Here is a 14,854-nt window from a genome sequence, read left to right as displayed (position 1 = left end):
TATAAAAAGAACATGTGGACTGAGGCAGTGAACCTCAGACCTACATCAAAATCAAAGCAGAAACTTTGTCTTGAACTGGGTAATATTGCCCAACCCAAGTACTGCAGATCAGGTATCTGGGTGTAACCGCTGGCCCCAGCACTGTAGACCAGTGAGCTGGGCACAACCTCCTGACCCTACCAAAATTTATCATATAGCATGATAGAATCAGTTAGATGACAGACTAATGCCTGACACATCTCTTTGTGGAATATGAACATAGTGCTGACCACCTAATGCAGGGGTTCCCAGCCTTTTGTATGCCATGGACAACCTACCATTAACCAAGGTGTCCATGGACCCCAGGTTGGGAACACCGAATCTAGTATAACTTCAGATACAATATTATGTAGTTATTCAGCCTGTTGAGGATTCCACTATCAAATTAGGTCACATATGACTGATACTTCAGTTAATTTATCTGTATTTGCTCATATCACTCATTATTAAAACCTGTTCCTAGGTAAATTTTGGAAAAAAAAAACTGACCATGAGACCAACAATCTGCATTTTTATTTCAACTTTTCATCAGTCTTTGTGTGAAAAGAGACTTCCTGTTCTTACACCTGAAAGATTTGCCGCTAATTTTAAGGTCAAAACTGTCTATTCTGCATTTCCCTATCTTTGAAATTAGATTCTCTCTTCCTGGCCTACTAAATCTCTGAATTATTTTAATTATCTTAACTTTTCAACAATCCAATGAGTTCTGCAACTTGGTGAGACAACTTGTTAAAAATTCTCAACATGGAATTAAGTAACTACTTGAATAAGAAAACAGAGCAGCATTGTCAATGTAACGATAGCCTGTTTTGTCACAAACTTAGAGAAAGAATGAGGTTTCAATTCCCTAATACAACCTGCCCAATTTAGATTTCACCAAAAGTATGACAAAGGCCAGGCAGCCAAAAGATGTTCAGTAAATGGTTTAGTCATCGAGACCTTGTGGGTCAATTGTAACTAAGTCTAAAACATACTGCTATAGATCTGAAATCTCAACCGACAGGAAACAGGATGTGAGCTAAACTCATGCCAAGTTCACAATTTCACATCACCGCTTATGGGCTGTGAGGTGCAGCAGTGTTGCTGTACAAGCACATCACCTTGCTTGTCTGCAAACTTTTGTCTTTCCCATTAAGAAAATACCACTCTGGAATCCAAAGAAAAAATAACAGTTATTCTAGTTAATGTCCTTTTGCCATCATTTTGTCTGCCTAATTAATCTCTCTTTGTAATTCCTTCACATCTTCTTTTAAATTATTGTTACCCTAAAATGCATCAGGAGGACAAGAATAAGCCAAGGCTCTAGCAAACTTTCTTGAGAAACAGAGCACATCACATCTATGTAGAGAAGGAAGCCATCTGATGCAAGGACAGCATTAAGTTTCCAAAATTAACCCCACATTTAAACTGCTAAAATGTTTACTTATTATGAAGGCATTTTGAATATGCAATTAATTAATTAATTGGTTTACCATTTTCACTTCAAAATAAAATAATGAGCTAATTTTGACACACATAGCTCTAACTTTGTGAAGATTGACAAATATGTAGAGATATAGTGATCAGGTGATGAATTTAGACACCATTGTGCAGCTAACAGATTTTCTACATCACCACAGCTCTCTTCATCGAATGCAATAATATGGCTGAGAATTCAGTTCCCTAAAACTTTAGATCAATAATTTGCTTCATTCACTCCAGTAATTACAGAATCAAGAAACGAAACCTCACTTCTATCCCACCAACACTTCGTTCCTCATCCCTCATGTCTTCTAATTCCTCCACCATTTCAGAAACCACCATGTGATGCACATCATGAATTATCAGTTTTTCAAAAACTATACGTCCATAGATTGCACTAGAATACATATCTAGCCCTTTCTTGGCTGTAATTCATTTTCTTAGCTTACTTGTTTACACAGAAGTCATTCATTAAATTCTCCACAGTGTTCTGAGAAGCAATTTTTATTTCCCAACATGGCTTAACTATAAACACTGCTTTCAAAACACTCTTAACATACTCAATATTAAACTTAATTCACATCCTCTTTGAATAATAACTACGTGGGAGACATTTTTTCATAAGATATTTGGAAGATGGTGACACACAATTTGTTTTTATTCACCTTTCCATTGTTTCTTCAGGAGTTTTTTAAAAAAGCTACAAGTATTAAAATTGGCTCCTGTGATGAAACATTCCAGAAGTACCTCAAGGGGTGAATATTTTACCTGCACCGTCAGAGGATTGAGGACTTGATGCAGAAAATAGTTCCAGATTCACGCAACTGCTTTAGTGTTTTTTTCTTTTTATGCAGTCTTCACCTTCTGTAAAATTGAAAGCACAATATAAATATAACAACACTGTCAACATCAATCCAAATAATTTCTATTCATGTGAAATACAGTAATGTGCAAAAGTCTTAGGCACAAATATATAACTAGGGTGTCTAAGACTTCTGCACAGTATTCTATTTGTCCATGTGGAGTGGAGGGCGAGTTAGTAAAGGATATTTCGATCGGAAGGGGTATGGGACAGGTAGCAAAGGAGGAGTGCCAGGACGGGGAGTGTGGCACAAGTGCAGACAAATTCAACTCCCAGACACCAAGCTAGATCATTTGATTCAAAACAATTGGGTTACTGGCCATTACAGGATGCCTCTCTGGTGCTTCCCGCGCTCTCCCCTCTCCATTCCACTTTTCACAAACATAATTCCCCTCTCCCTGCCTCCTCCCCACTATCAGTCCACAAAAGAGCCGCAGGTTTATCATCACTCACATGTCATGAAATGTATTTCTTTTTTTTGTGGCAGTACAGTGCAATACATAAAGTTACTACAGTACTATACAAAAATCTTAGGTACCCTAGCTACCCTGTATACAACTGATGCCAAGACCTTCCATACTGAGTAATGAGTTTTACTATAATGGATTTATGTATATTTTTTCCAGAACTTCATGCATTCTACTTGCAAATGCACTTCAAAATTCTTCTGTAAGTGTGGTCAATGTTAGAAGCCAAATGGTAGGCAAGATTGAGGATCAGAGTATGCTCAAGGACATTAAAGGGAAAAGAGACTTACAAATTCGGTGCAGCAGAAGTAAAAGGAATCATGGGAGGAGCTGCTGTTTAGAATGAAAAGGGTCAAATTTATGGAACTGCATTGTCACACAGATGAAAAGTAATTGACTTTGTTTAATTCTCAGAGGAATGCATGGGTCCTTGTTGTTATATATATTATTTTATATAGAAGTATATGACATGTAAAATGCAGCATAGAATTACTGCATATAAAACAAAGTATCATGAAAAAGCAGGAATTGGGCCCCACAGTCTTTGAAGCTCACTTTTCCAAGCAATACAATTCCAGCTAATTTTAGCTTGATTTCATGCCCATGTTCTCCCACTCTCCATTCCTAAAAAAACAGTCCATATGTGAATTTTCCATAATGCAAACCCAGATCATTAATGCATGCATCAAGAAATTCAAGTAGAAAAAATTAAATTTACATTTATATTCTTATATTATTCCACAAATTCCATAAGAGCAACTCAAAATTTGGGGTAATGAGTGATGAACACGAGCAAGTCTGCACATCCTGTAAATCCAAAGCAACACACAAAATGCTGGAGGAATTCAAAATGAATAAACAGTTGACATTTCAGGCTGAGGTCCTTCCTCAGGGATGAAAAGGAAGGGGGAAGATGTCAGAATAAAAAGATGGGGGGAGGCAAAGGAGGATAATTAGAAGGTACTGGGGGAGCCAGGTGGGTGGGAAAGATAAAGGGCTGGAGAAGAGTGAATTGTGAATTCTGTTACACAAGTGGTTGTTACATGGAGGTTGTCTGTAGTCTAAAGTCAGTCCAACCTACCCTTGAAAATAATCAATGACGGGCTCCATAACTTGCAGAACAGCCTCATTTTGAAACTGTGCTGCATAGTTCTACATACATCTTTCCAATGAGAGGAAACATCCTCAAGTATCCAGCATGAAAATTTCCTACAAAAAAAAACAGATATCTCAAGCTCCTGCCAAACCTCAAGGGTTTCATGAGTATCATTTCTTCTGAAACTCCAAGTAATACAAGCAAGCTCAAGATATTTTGCAATAAGCTGTTTGCAATAACTATTTAAACCACACGGATCACAATGGAATATGGACCAACTATTTTTACACTGCCAATTTACTGTTAAATGGTGCATGATAACGCTTTCACAATCACTTGAAGGCCAGCTTCTGCCCACATGTACAAATATATTAACAAAATCCAACCAGGTTAGTTCAAGCCAGGTTGTTTTGAAGAATAATTTGAAATGCTGCTTCTGCAATCCATTTCCCAATAATTCCTTTATTTCTCAGCCTCTTCAACGATTGCCTCTGTGAAGGACTTGGGAGTTCTTTTTCTCTGCTTTCTAAATCGATGTAATTGTAAACTGCCTTTGTCAACACGGAAGGTAATGGGCAAGGTGGCTAACATTGAACCTGAGGCCGCTCTGTGCTGCTGAAAGAGCAACAGTTTTAGGAAGGTACAAGCAATGTTTAACATGGTTCAACAATCTCACATTGTTATCATTTTATTGGAAATGAAGGTAGCTGAGAGCAAACCTGGTTTGAAAAAACAACTTAAACATCATTTTTTATTTCTCTTGGTGTGTGCACTGTGATGTCAAAGTCAATGTTAAGCCACCTCTTGAACCCGGAGGAAAAGCAATAGGATTCCAAACCAGAATGACATGGCAGAGATCCTGGGATGGTAGAGCATAGCAGGCCTGATGCAAGCTGACCTGAAAGAACCCAAGCAATACACAACAGAGTGAGCATCTGCCAGTGATGCAGAGAGGCAAGATTCAGAGTGGTGGCAGATGTAAATCAAGGCTATTTAATGGTGGACTGTGTCAAGCTGTTAAGTGTTGTTGTAACAGCATTCTTCCAAGAAAATAGAGATCCTCATACTTATCTCCATTCCAAGAAGCAAGATATACATGACAGAACACCTTGCACTTTTTGCCTCTGTATTAATCTGTAAAGATTCTGTATAATGTGTGCAGGCACTAGTATAAAGATTATATCACTAAATCATAAGATCATAAGACATAGGAGCAGAATTAGACCATTCAGCCCATTGAGTCTACCCTGCCTTTTCATCATGGATGATCCGTTTTCCATCTTAACATTCAGGGATATGGTTACCCAGCCCTCGTGCAATGTAAAAAGTAACTTTCTGCTCATCACCTCAAGCCTGGAGATAGTTTAGGCTCTGCTGCACTCAGTATAGATTGGTTCATTATTTGAGGAGCTTCACAATGAGGCTGACTTCTAGCCTCATCACAGAAATGGGCCGTTCTATTCCATCCCACCAATGCCAGCCATGATGCCTATCAATCCTAATCCCATTTATTCATAAAGGAGAATAGGTCATTGTTAAAAGCTTCTCAAGATTATTGGGTCTGAGATTCTCCTGAAGCAGTTCAACATCAATGGCTGGGATCAAGATATTTGGTATCTAATACAACAATTTGTGTTTACTGCAACTCCAACTGGATCTACGGAATTTGCAGTTCACATCTGTCGAGCAAAATAGTCAAAGTAAATTTATTATCAAAGTGCACACTTTACCCTACACTACCATGAGATCCATTTTGTTGCAGGGATTTAGAAGAAAATAAAGAAATACAACAGAATTTATGAAAAAATATAGATAAACATAAATCTGCACTATAAATTTGCAGATCAGCTGCTTCAACCATGTTTGGAACAGGGAGTCATAGCAATGAGAATTGGAGCAGTGATTCTGGGGGAACACACCAGTCAGCAGGTTACAGGTAAATGCTCCTCAATGGCACAGTTTAAAACAATTTGCTATTGATTACAAATTGGCTGAATGAGGGGGTGGGAGGTGAAGCAGCAGATTTGGCAATTTAGTTAAAGTGGATTTTTCCTGCTTTTAGTTCAGAGGACATACGCAGACCTCCGATTACACAGTTCTATGAGGTAGCTGCTCGGGTGAATGATGCAGGCAAGGTCTGGAACAGTAATGATGAATTTGGGTTTAAATATAAATGGTTTTTTAGTCTTACATTTTGCCCGATGATTAGTGGCTTCATGAACCAAAACCCACTTTCAGTGGTGGACCCTGTGGACTGTATAGCATTGTCTGTCCCTTCTGGTGACCAGGTTCTATTAGCTGCAAAATAACTATTTTTCTCAGATTGCTGTTAAAGACTGACACAATTCTCCATAAAATAGCCGCCTTGGTTCACACCCACCCACCATCCTGAAAAATGCCTCACCCCATCACCAGTGAACACTCAATGTTGTATATAGCTTGCAATCTTGCAGTTCAGCATTGTTCTTTGATAGCAGAAGCTCATATTAAGCCTACTACAATCCACCATGCCACGGATCTTCGGCACATCGTTTTGATGTAGAGATATTAGCTCACTAGTTACAGTGCATATGAAAAACATTCACCCTCCTTGGAAGCTCTCATATTTCATTTTTTTAACAACATTGAAGATGTACATTTAATTTGGCTTTTTTGACACCGATCAACAGCAAAAGACTCTTTCAGGTCAAAGTGAAAACAGATTGCTGCAAAGTGATCTAAATTAATTACAAATATAAAATGCAAAATAATCGATTGCATAGGTATTCACCCCCTTCCAGTCAATATTTAGTAGATGCACCTTTGGAGCAATTACAGCCGTGAATCTCTATCAGCATTGCACATCTGAATACTGCAATTTTTCCCCATTCTTCTTTACAAAGCTGCTCAGGCTCTGTCAGATTGCATGGGGATTCAAGTTCAGTCACAAATTCTCAATTGGATTGAGGTCTGGAGTCTGACTCTGACTGAGGTCTGGACATTATCTTCGTTGTTTTTAAGCAGGTCCTGTATAACAAATGCTGGAAAACAAACCCCCCAAGTCACAGTTCTCTTGCAGACAGCATCAGGTTTTCCTTGAGGAGTTCTCTGTATTTTGCTGCAATCATATTACCCTCTACCTTCACAAGCCTTCCAGAGCCTGCTGCAGTGAAGTATCCCACAGCATGATGCAACCACCACCATGCTTCATGGTAGGGATGGTGTGTTTTTGACGATGTGTGGAGTTTGTCTTACACTAAACATAGCAATTAGTCTGATGGCCAAGAAGCTCAATTTTGGTTTCATCAGTCCATATAACCTTCTTCCAGCTGACTTCAGAGTCTCTCACGTGCCTTCTGGCAAACTCTAGCCAAGATTTCACTGAGTTTTTTTTTTCCAACAGTGGCTTTCTCTTTGCCACTCTCCCATAAAGCTGTGACTGGTGAAGCACCCGGACAACAGTTGTTATATGCACAGTCTCTCCCATCTCAGCCATTGAAGCTTCTAACTCCTCCAGAATTGTCACAGGTCTCTCAGTGGCCACTCTCAATAGTCTCCTTCTTGAACAGTCACTCAGTTTTTGAGGATGGCCTGCTTTTCACATATTTACGGCTGTGCCATATTCTTCCATGTCTTGGCGATTGACTTCAAGGGATATTCAGTGACTTGAAAATTTCTTGTATCCATCTCCTGATGTGTACTTTTCAATAAGCTTTTTATGGAGTTGCTTGGAGTGTTCTTTTGTCTTCGTGGCATAGTTCTTGCCAAGATACTGACTCACCAGCAGATGGGCCTTCCAGATACATGTGTATTTTTACTACAATCAATTGAAATATATTGAGTTCACACAGGTCTCCAAAAACAGATCTCCATTTAATTAATTACATGACTTTGAAACCAAATGGCTGCATAAGTGATGGTTTGATGTGTCCTGTTAAAGGGGGGGGGGGGTGAATAATTATGCAATCTATTATTTGGGTTTTATATTTGTAATTAATATAGTTCACTTTGTAGAGATCTGTTCTCACTTTGACATAAAAGAGTCTTTTTCTGTTGATCAGTGTCAAAAATGCCAAATTAAATCCAATGTTGTAAAACAATAAAACTTGATAACTTCCAATGGGGTTTTGGTGTGGGGGGGTATTTTTAATAGGCACTGTATGATCCTTTGATCAGAACCAGTGTCAGATTTTTCCAAGTCTTCGGGGCACCTCTTGCAATGTTGGCAACTGTTTGTGGGCAAGGATTTGTAGGTCTAGCTGAACAAAAACAATGATGCTGGCTTGGGGGGGGGGGGGTGTGTAGGTGTAGTATCAGGTCCTAGGTCTTTAACGTCTTCTCTTTCCACAATCCAGGATACAATTGCCAGGGAAACCAGTAATTTGCTTGTATGCTTGTACTTCTTCCAATTCACTGTATTGCATGTGTGCTCAGAACCGAGCTTCCTCTGCAACGGAAAAACTGAATTCTAATCGGGTGAGCACTTTACTGAACAGCTCTGCTCATTTTACAAGGTCAACACTGGTCTTCCAGCTGCCCATTATTTTAATTCTTCATTATAGTTCCATTCTTGCCTCTGACACTTCCAATAATGCCCAATACAAATTTAATGAACAGCACCTCTTCTGACACGTTTCAGACTTCAGAATTCAATATTGAATTCTACAATCTCAGGGAACCACCATCAATCCCGCCCCCCCCCCCCCTCCACCTCCGATGATTCTTTACTTTCCCTGTCCCTAGCTTTTTTTCCCAGCAATTGTTAGCTGGCATGCTTCAGTCTGGACACCATCATAAACTATTTTCCATATTCTCTCTGCAACACAAACCACAATTATCTTCTCCTTTTTTCCATTCTGATGAAGTGTTCTTGACTCTAAATGCTGACTGTTTCTCTCCCCTCAGAATCCACTTGACCTAGTGAAATCACTCTGCAGTATTGTCTGTATGCTTGTTTTGTCTGACATCAAGGTCAATGCTGATTGTTGAGTCCGTTTTTCTCCTTTGAGAATTTAATGTTTTTTCCCCGATAAGCTTAGTTCCATATTTGGTATTAGTAACACTTGTTTCTTTTTTATTGCAGACTCACTGAGTTGCTTGGATTTTCATTCCCTAGCTGCTCTGGATCATTGTTCAAGCTTCCAAATTATTAGTGCAGTGTAGTATAACCACTGCACTACTACATCCATTAAGCAACCATACAGCCACAAATGCACAGTAGTGATTAAAAACTTTCTAGTGGATAATGACTTCCATGTTGCTATTGAAACTGGAGGAAACTGATTCAAGCATGTATTCATTTTTTTTAAACTGATTTAATATTACAGATGAGAGATTATCATAATAAACATGAGGTCCTTCAGACTGAAGGCTGCAAGAAGCTTGAACATGATAGCAACAACCATAGAATACTTTCCAGACAAAATATTCTGTTCAGTAATGAGTACAGATCAACTTGCTAAACACCGATTTTATGCTTGGCCTTACTATAGATACTGACATACTCTCGCAGTATCAAAAGATACTACAGCTCTTGGCAAAATAAAAATTTGGAAAAAATCATCAATTATCTATGTTGGCATCCTATTTAACAACTGCTAATGGGGAGTAATAAGCTTTAAAAAAAATGAAACTACAACAAATGGGAGCTTCACCATAAATAACACCAAATCTTTTCTAATTCATGAAGATCAAAATACTGCAGAAGCTAGAAATCCTGAGGTAGCAACAGAAAATGCTGTTGAACTGAAATGTTAAGCCTTCCTCTTTCCAAATTCCCCTATATTTTTCCAGCCACTTCCACTTCCCTTGCTTAATATCCAATTATACAGTACCTTGTTCTCTTTTGTTCTCAGAAACTGCAGTGACCACTGGCAGTCATTCAGAAGCAACCAGAAAAACAGAACTTTTTGACACATATATGTGGTAAACCATGTATATCTGTCAGGTCACACCCCTCTGCTGACTACTCCTGTGGCTCCTCCCACAGACCCCTGGATAAAGGTGATTTGTGTCTCTGCTCCTCCCATAGTCTCCAGCATGGACGTGCTCCGTTTTACTGCTAATAAAAGCCTTTCATTATTTACTCTACTTCCAGTCTTTTGGAGTTATTGACAGAGCATCACTTACCAAAGTAATGATGATCAGTGATGTTCTGAGGCCAGCTTGAAGAAACAAGAAAATAGGAGCCGCACTCAGCATCTCAAACCTACCGTGCTGTTTGTTGTAACCATCACTGATCAGCCCCAGGCTTCTCATCTCCAATTTAAAATTGGTAAATTGTTAATAAATTGTGCATTAGGTCACATGTACTGAGGTAAAGTGAAAACCTATTTTGCATGCCAGACATGCAGATCAATTCATTACTAACAATAACAGAATGAAGAATATTCTAATAACGTTACAGAGGAAGTGCAGTGCAGACACAAAGTGGAAGGCCATAACAAGAAGGAAAGTGAAGTCAAGATTCCACCTCATCGTAGTCAATGACTGCTCAGTTAAAGTCAAAGTTTATTATCTTATACACAAGTACATGTATATGCATATATGCAAAACCACAATAGAACAAGTCAACTTCTGTAATACAAGAGGTTTCGATAGGGTGGTATTGCTTCACAACACCCAAAAGGGTTTCTTGAAACATTATGTGGTGAGTCCAACTAAAGGAAAGAACATACTGGACCTAGTTTTGGAAAATGAGACAGGCCAGGTAACAGACCTAATGATGGGTGAACATTTTGGTAAGAGAGACCACAATTTATTATGTTCTAAGACAGCATATGATAAGAGCTAAGAGGGTTTTATTGAGAGCAGCTGCTGATGGACAAGTTCAGATATTGCATGTGGGAAATGTTTAAAGATCAGCTGATCAGAGTTTGGGATCAGCATGTCCCAGAAAAGAGCATGGACAAGAATGGCAAGGTACCTTAGATTACCAAAGTGAGAAAGGAGACTGATGATAGGGCAGTGGATGTTATTTTTAGTAAGGGAGTTGACAGGGTCCCTCAAGGTAGTTCGATCCAGATATTAAAAATGCATGTGATCCAGGGTAAATTGCAAACTTAGATTCAGAAATAGCTTGACATCAGAAAAAAAGAGGGTAGCAGGTGGAAAGTTGTTCTTCTGGCTGGAGGTCTATGACCAGTGATGCTGAGCCCTCTGCTTGTGATGTGCATTAATTATTTGATGGACTACAATGGGCAGATTAAAAAGCTTGCAGAGGAAACCAAGATTGGAAGTGCTGCAGACTGTGTAATGGACTATCAAAGAATGTAGTTGAACATAGATGACTTGCAGATATGGGTAGAGACATGACAGATGGGGTTTAATCTGAGCAAGCGTGTGATGTTACACTTTAGGAAATCAAATAGGAAGAGAAATCACATTGCTCATTATAGGTACCTTAATATCAAGGAGATACAGAGGGATTTTGGAGTCCAGGTCTATAGTTCACTGAAATTGGCTACACAAGTGGATGAGATGGTAAAGGCAACATATGGCATGCTTGCCTTCAATAATAGAGGTGTTGAGAAAAAGCATAAGGTTAACTTCTACCACCACTACCCTAAACTGGTTCTACGTAATGCATACTTCACTTGCAAGTCTCTTCCAGAACTCTTGTTCTCAGTATTACTTTTTATTTGCAGTTTGTCTTATCAACATTGGTTGTCAGTCTTTGTTTATGTATATTTTTTTCCATAAAATTCTATTTTGTTTTTTCCCTTGAAATGGAGGTCACAGAAGTAAAGCGACACACAGAACAGTGATCAGTGTACAGGGATAAACTGACTTTGAGTACTTTGCACATTATTTGCACTGGGCAGCATAGAGAGAACTGCAGTTAAATGAGTTCAAAAAATGGTAGATCAACAAAATGGCTGGTGTGACAATGCAAGGGAGAAAATGGGAGCAAAGGAAAAGGAAGCACACAGCTACAAAAAAATTTGTTCGTTTGTCTTCTTAAATATGTGACTATAAAATTAGTGAGGCTGTGACTGGACAGCACCAGGGGGCAGTTAAACATTCCAGAAGTGCCAACTTGAGTTGGGTATTATAGTACCCAAAGGAAAATAGTGGGATGTTCATTAGTGGAAACTAACATCAAGTGAATAAGTTAATCCTCGAATTAACCAATTACTAACTTGATACAACTACTGTAGGAGAAGTCAATGTAAAGATAGTTTTTACTCAGTGAAGTTCGGTCGTTAATTAGAGGCTGATGGACAGGTAGAGGAAAACAAAAATGGGAAAAAGGATAAACATTAGAAGTACAGCCCAAAATACTGCAGATAGTGCAAACCTGAAATAAGTGCATAAAATGGTGGAAACACACAGCAAGTTAAACATCTGTGGAAGAGAGAGAACAAAAGAGGGAACAAGTTGGGTCAATAAAATGGGAAAAGTTAAGATAACCAGTGGAGCATTCGCCTCATGGCATTGGAAACACAGGTTTAGACTTGATCTCCAGTGCCACCAATGTGCACTTTGTCCATTCTCCATGGTCTTGAGAATTTCCTTCCATGTCTCAGAGAACGATGAGTCAGGAAGTTAATTGGCCATTGAAAAATAACACCTAGAGTGTTATCTGAATAGTGGAATCTGGGGGTGGGGGGCGATTGTTGGTAATACAGGGGAGAATAGAAGATGGATTCATATAATATTAATGTAAATTGGTGGTTGGTAGTGCAGAGTTGGTTGGTTGGGGGTGTTTCTGTGCTATACCTCTGTATGGCTCTAAAATAAACTTTCAGATGCAGAGAAAGTTAAGAGGGAAGGAGAGAATCTGAGATAAGCTGAAAGGCAGGAGAAATTAAATGACAAATGGGATGTGGAACAAGGTGAAAGAGGACAGTAAAAGGTAGATTTCAAGGAGATGCAAATAAGAATGATATTTGAAACAACTGGAACAATGAAGCAGCCCTGGAAACACAAACTGCCAATGTTCTGAAATTATTAATTCCCGAGGGCTGCACTGTGCTAAATTGGAAGACCAGCTGCCATGTCTCGAGTGTACACCAAGTTTCACTGTTAAAAAAGGGAGGTCAGAATTGGAGTGGGCTGGAGAATTAAAATGGCAGGCAACTGTAAGTTTGGGGAAAATCTTATAGAACAAACAAAATAATCTGTAATGCAGTCATCTGAACTACATTGGTTTCCCCCTTGCAGAAGCAACATTGTGAGCGGGGAATGTATCAGGGATACAGAAATGGTCGCCCTTTCATGAGAAAGCCTGTCCTGATGACAGCACAGATGCTGTAAATTCTGCATAATTCATGGGGTGTGAGCTTTGGTAGAGATGGAAGAGGAAACCAGGGCATTCTGAAAGGAGGGTCCAGTGAAGGGAAGGGAAAGGGGAGGTTTGTTAGGTTGTGGCATCCAGTTGGAGGAGTCAGAAATTACAGGTGATGATCCACTGAAATGGAGAAGAGCAATGACAAAACAAACACAATCCCTGTACAGAGTGGGAGAAGAGAGAGTGGACCAATAGCTTGGGAAATGAAACTGAAGTGATTCAGATTGCACAGCTAAGGAGAAAGGAAGGAGGGAGATGAATGGAAGCATTAAAACCATCAAAGGAGGAGAATTAGGCAATTCATCCCATTCAGTCTACTCTGCATTTATATCAAATCAATTTTAATTATCATTCAACCATACATATATATACAGCTGTATGCTGGTGCATGGCCAAGTGATCTGAAAGTTGCTAGTTCAAGCCTCAGCTGAGGCAGTGTGTTGTGTCCTTGATCAAGGCACCTAACCACACATTGCTCTGCGACAACACAGGTGCCAAACTGTATGGGTCCTAATGCCCTTCCCTTGAACAATGTAGGTGGTGTAGAGAGGGGAGATTTGCAGCATGGGCAACTGCCAGTCTTCCACACAACCTTGCTCAGGCCTCAGTCAAAATTGAAATCGATGGACAGCCAAAGAAAGAAGAAGAAGATATACAGCCAAACGATACAGCGTTCCCCTGGGGCCAAAGTGCAAAACATACAATAAAGCACATTTTAAATAGACAGCAAACATTCCAGAGAGAGTGCAACATTCAAAATAGCCAGCAAAGAAGCATATTCACTCAAAAAAAAACATATAGTCCAAGACCCTGTGCGACATGTCCTGCAATTGATGAACAGTGTGCAGATGCACTCAATCCAGCCTGTCATTCCACCACTCAAACAAGGGAGGGCAGCACCCACCCAGGTGCAGATGCAATGCACTGCCTCCGGCTTTAAGCGGAATAGACAGAGTGGACAGCCAGCGCCTCTTCCCCAGTGCACCACTGCTCACTACAAGAGGACGTGGCTTAAGGTAAGTTCAAGGGGAAATATTAGAGGAAGGTTTTTCACTCAGAGACTGGTTGGTGCATGGAATACATTGCCTGAGTCAGTGGTGGAGGCAGATAGACTAGTGAACGTTAAGAAACTACTAGACAGGTATATGGAGGAATTTAAGGTGGGGGGTTATATGGGAGGCAGGGTTTGAGGGTCAGCACAACATTGTGGGCCGAAGGGCCTGTAATGTGCTGTCCTATTTTATGTTCTATGTTTTTTCATCATTTGGTCTGCAGCAGTAGGCAAGCCCGCGGCTTAAGGCCTAGTCCTCTTTACAACCAAGGCTACGCAGCTACCATGTTGCCTGTCATCCACCAGACAAGAGTAACAGGCTCGCGGAAACTTAAATTATCACTGTCCAACCAAACCTTGCGATGGCATGTGAAACATTTGAGACAACCTCCCATGGTTATACTATTCACTGCCTTCACACACCAACTCTGATGCCTACAAGTAGCAGGCAGTGACATGGTTTGCAGCCTCGTCAACACATCTGAACCCAAGCATGCTCCACCAACATTCCAACCAGCTCCTTTCCTGACATCCCGGGTGGCCCCGCTGCCAACACCAGTCTAGCTACTCCAATCAATGAGCGGTGCACAGATGTTGTAGCCCTGCA

At 39.9% G+C, this 14,854-nt stretch overlaps 1 protein-coding gene across 5 annotated transcripts in view; it reads right to left on the bottom strand.

The window, feature by feature from the left end:
• Window positions 1-14,854, bottom strand: part of LOC132383951 (alpha-(1,6)-fucosyltransferase) — an 825,511-nt gene that overhangs the window by 587,223 nt on the left and 223,434 nt on the right. For all 5 annotated transcript variants that reach the window (XM_059955175.1, XM_059955226.1, XM_059955235.1 and 2 more), the window contains exon 3: window positions 2,269-2,364. The gene's annotated coding sequence lies outside the window, so the exon portion shown is untranslated. The remainder of the gene's footprint in view (window positions 1-2,268; window positions 2,365-14,854) is intronic.

This window comes from Hypanus sabinus, chromosome 2, assembly GCF_030144855.1.
Source record: "Hypanus sabinus isolate sHypSab1 chromosome 2, sHypSab1.hap1, whole genome shotgun sequence".
NCBI lineage: Eukaryota > Metazoa > Chordata > Chondrichthyes > Myliobatiformes > Dasyatidae > Hypanus > Hypanus sabinus.
The sequence above is the reverse complement of the archived record's forward strand: the minus strand, read 5'-3'. Positions and strand labels throughout refer to the sequence as shown.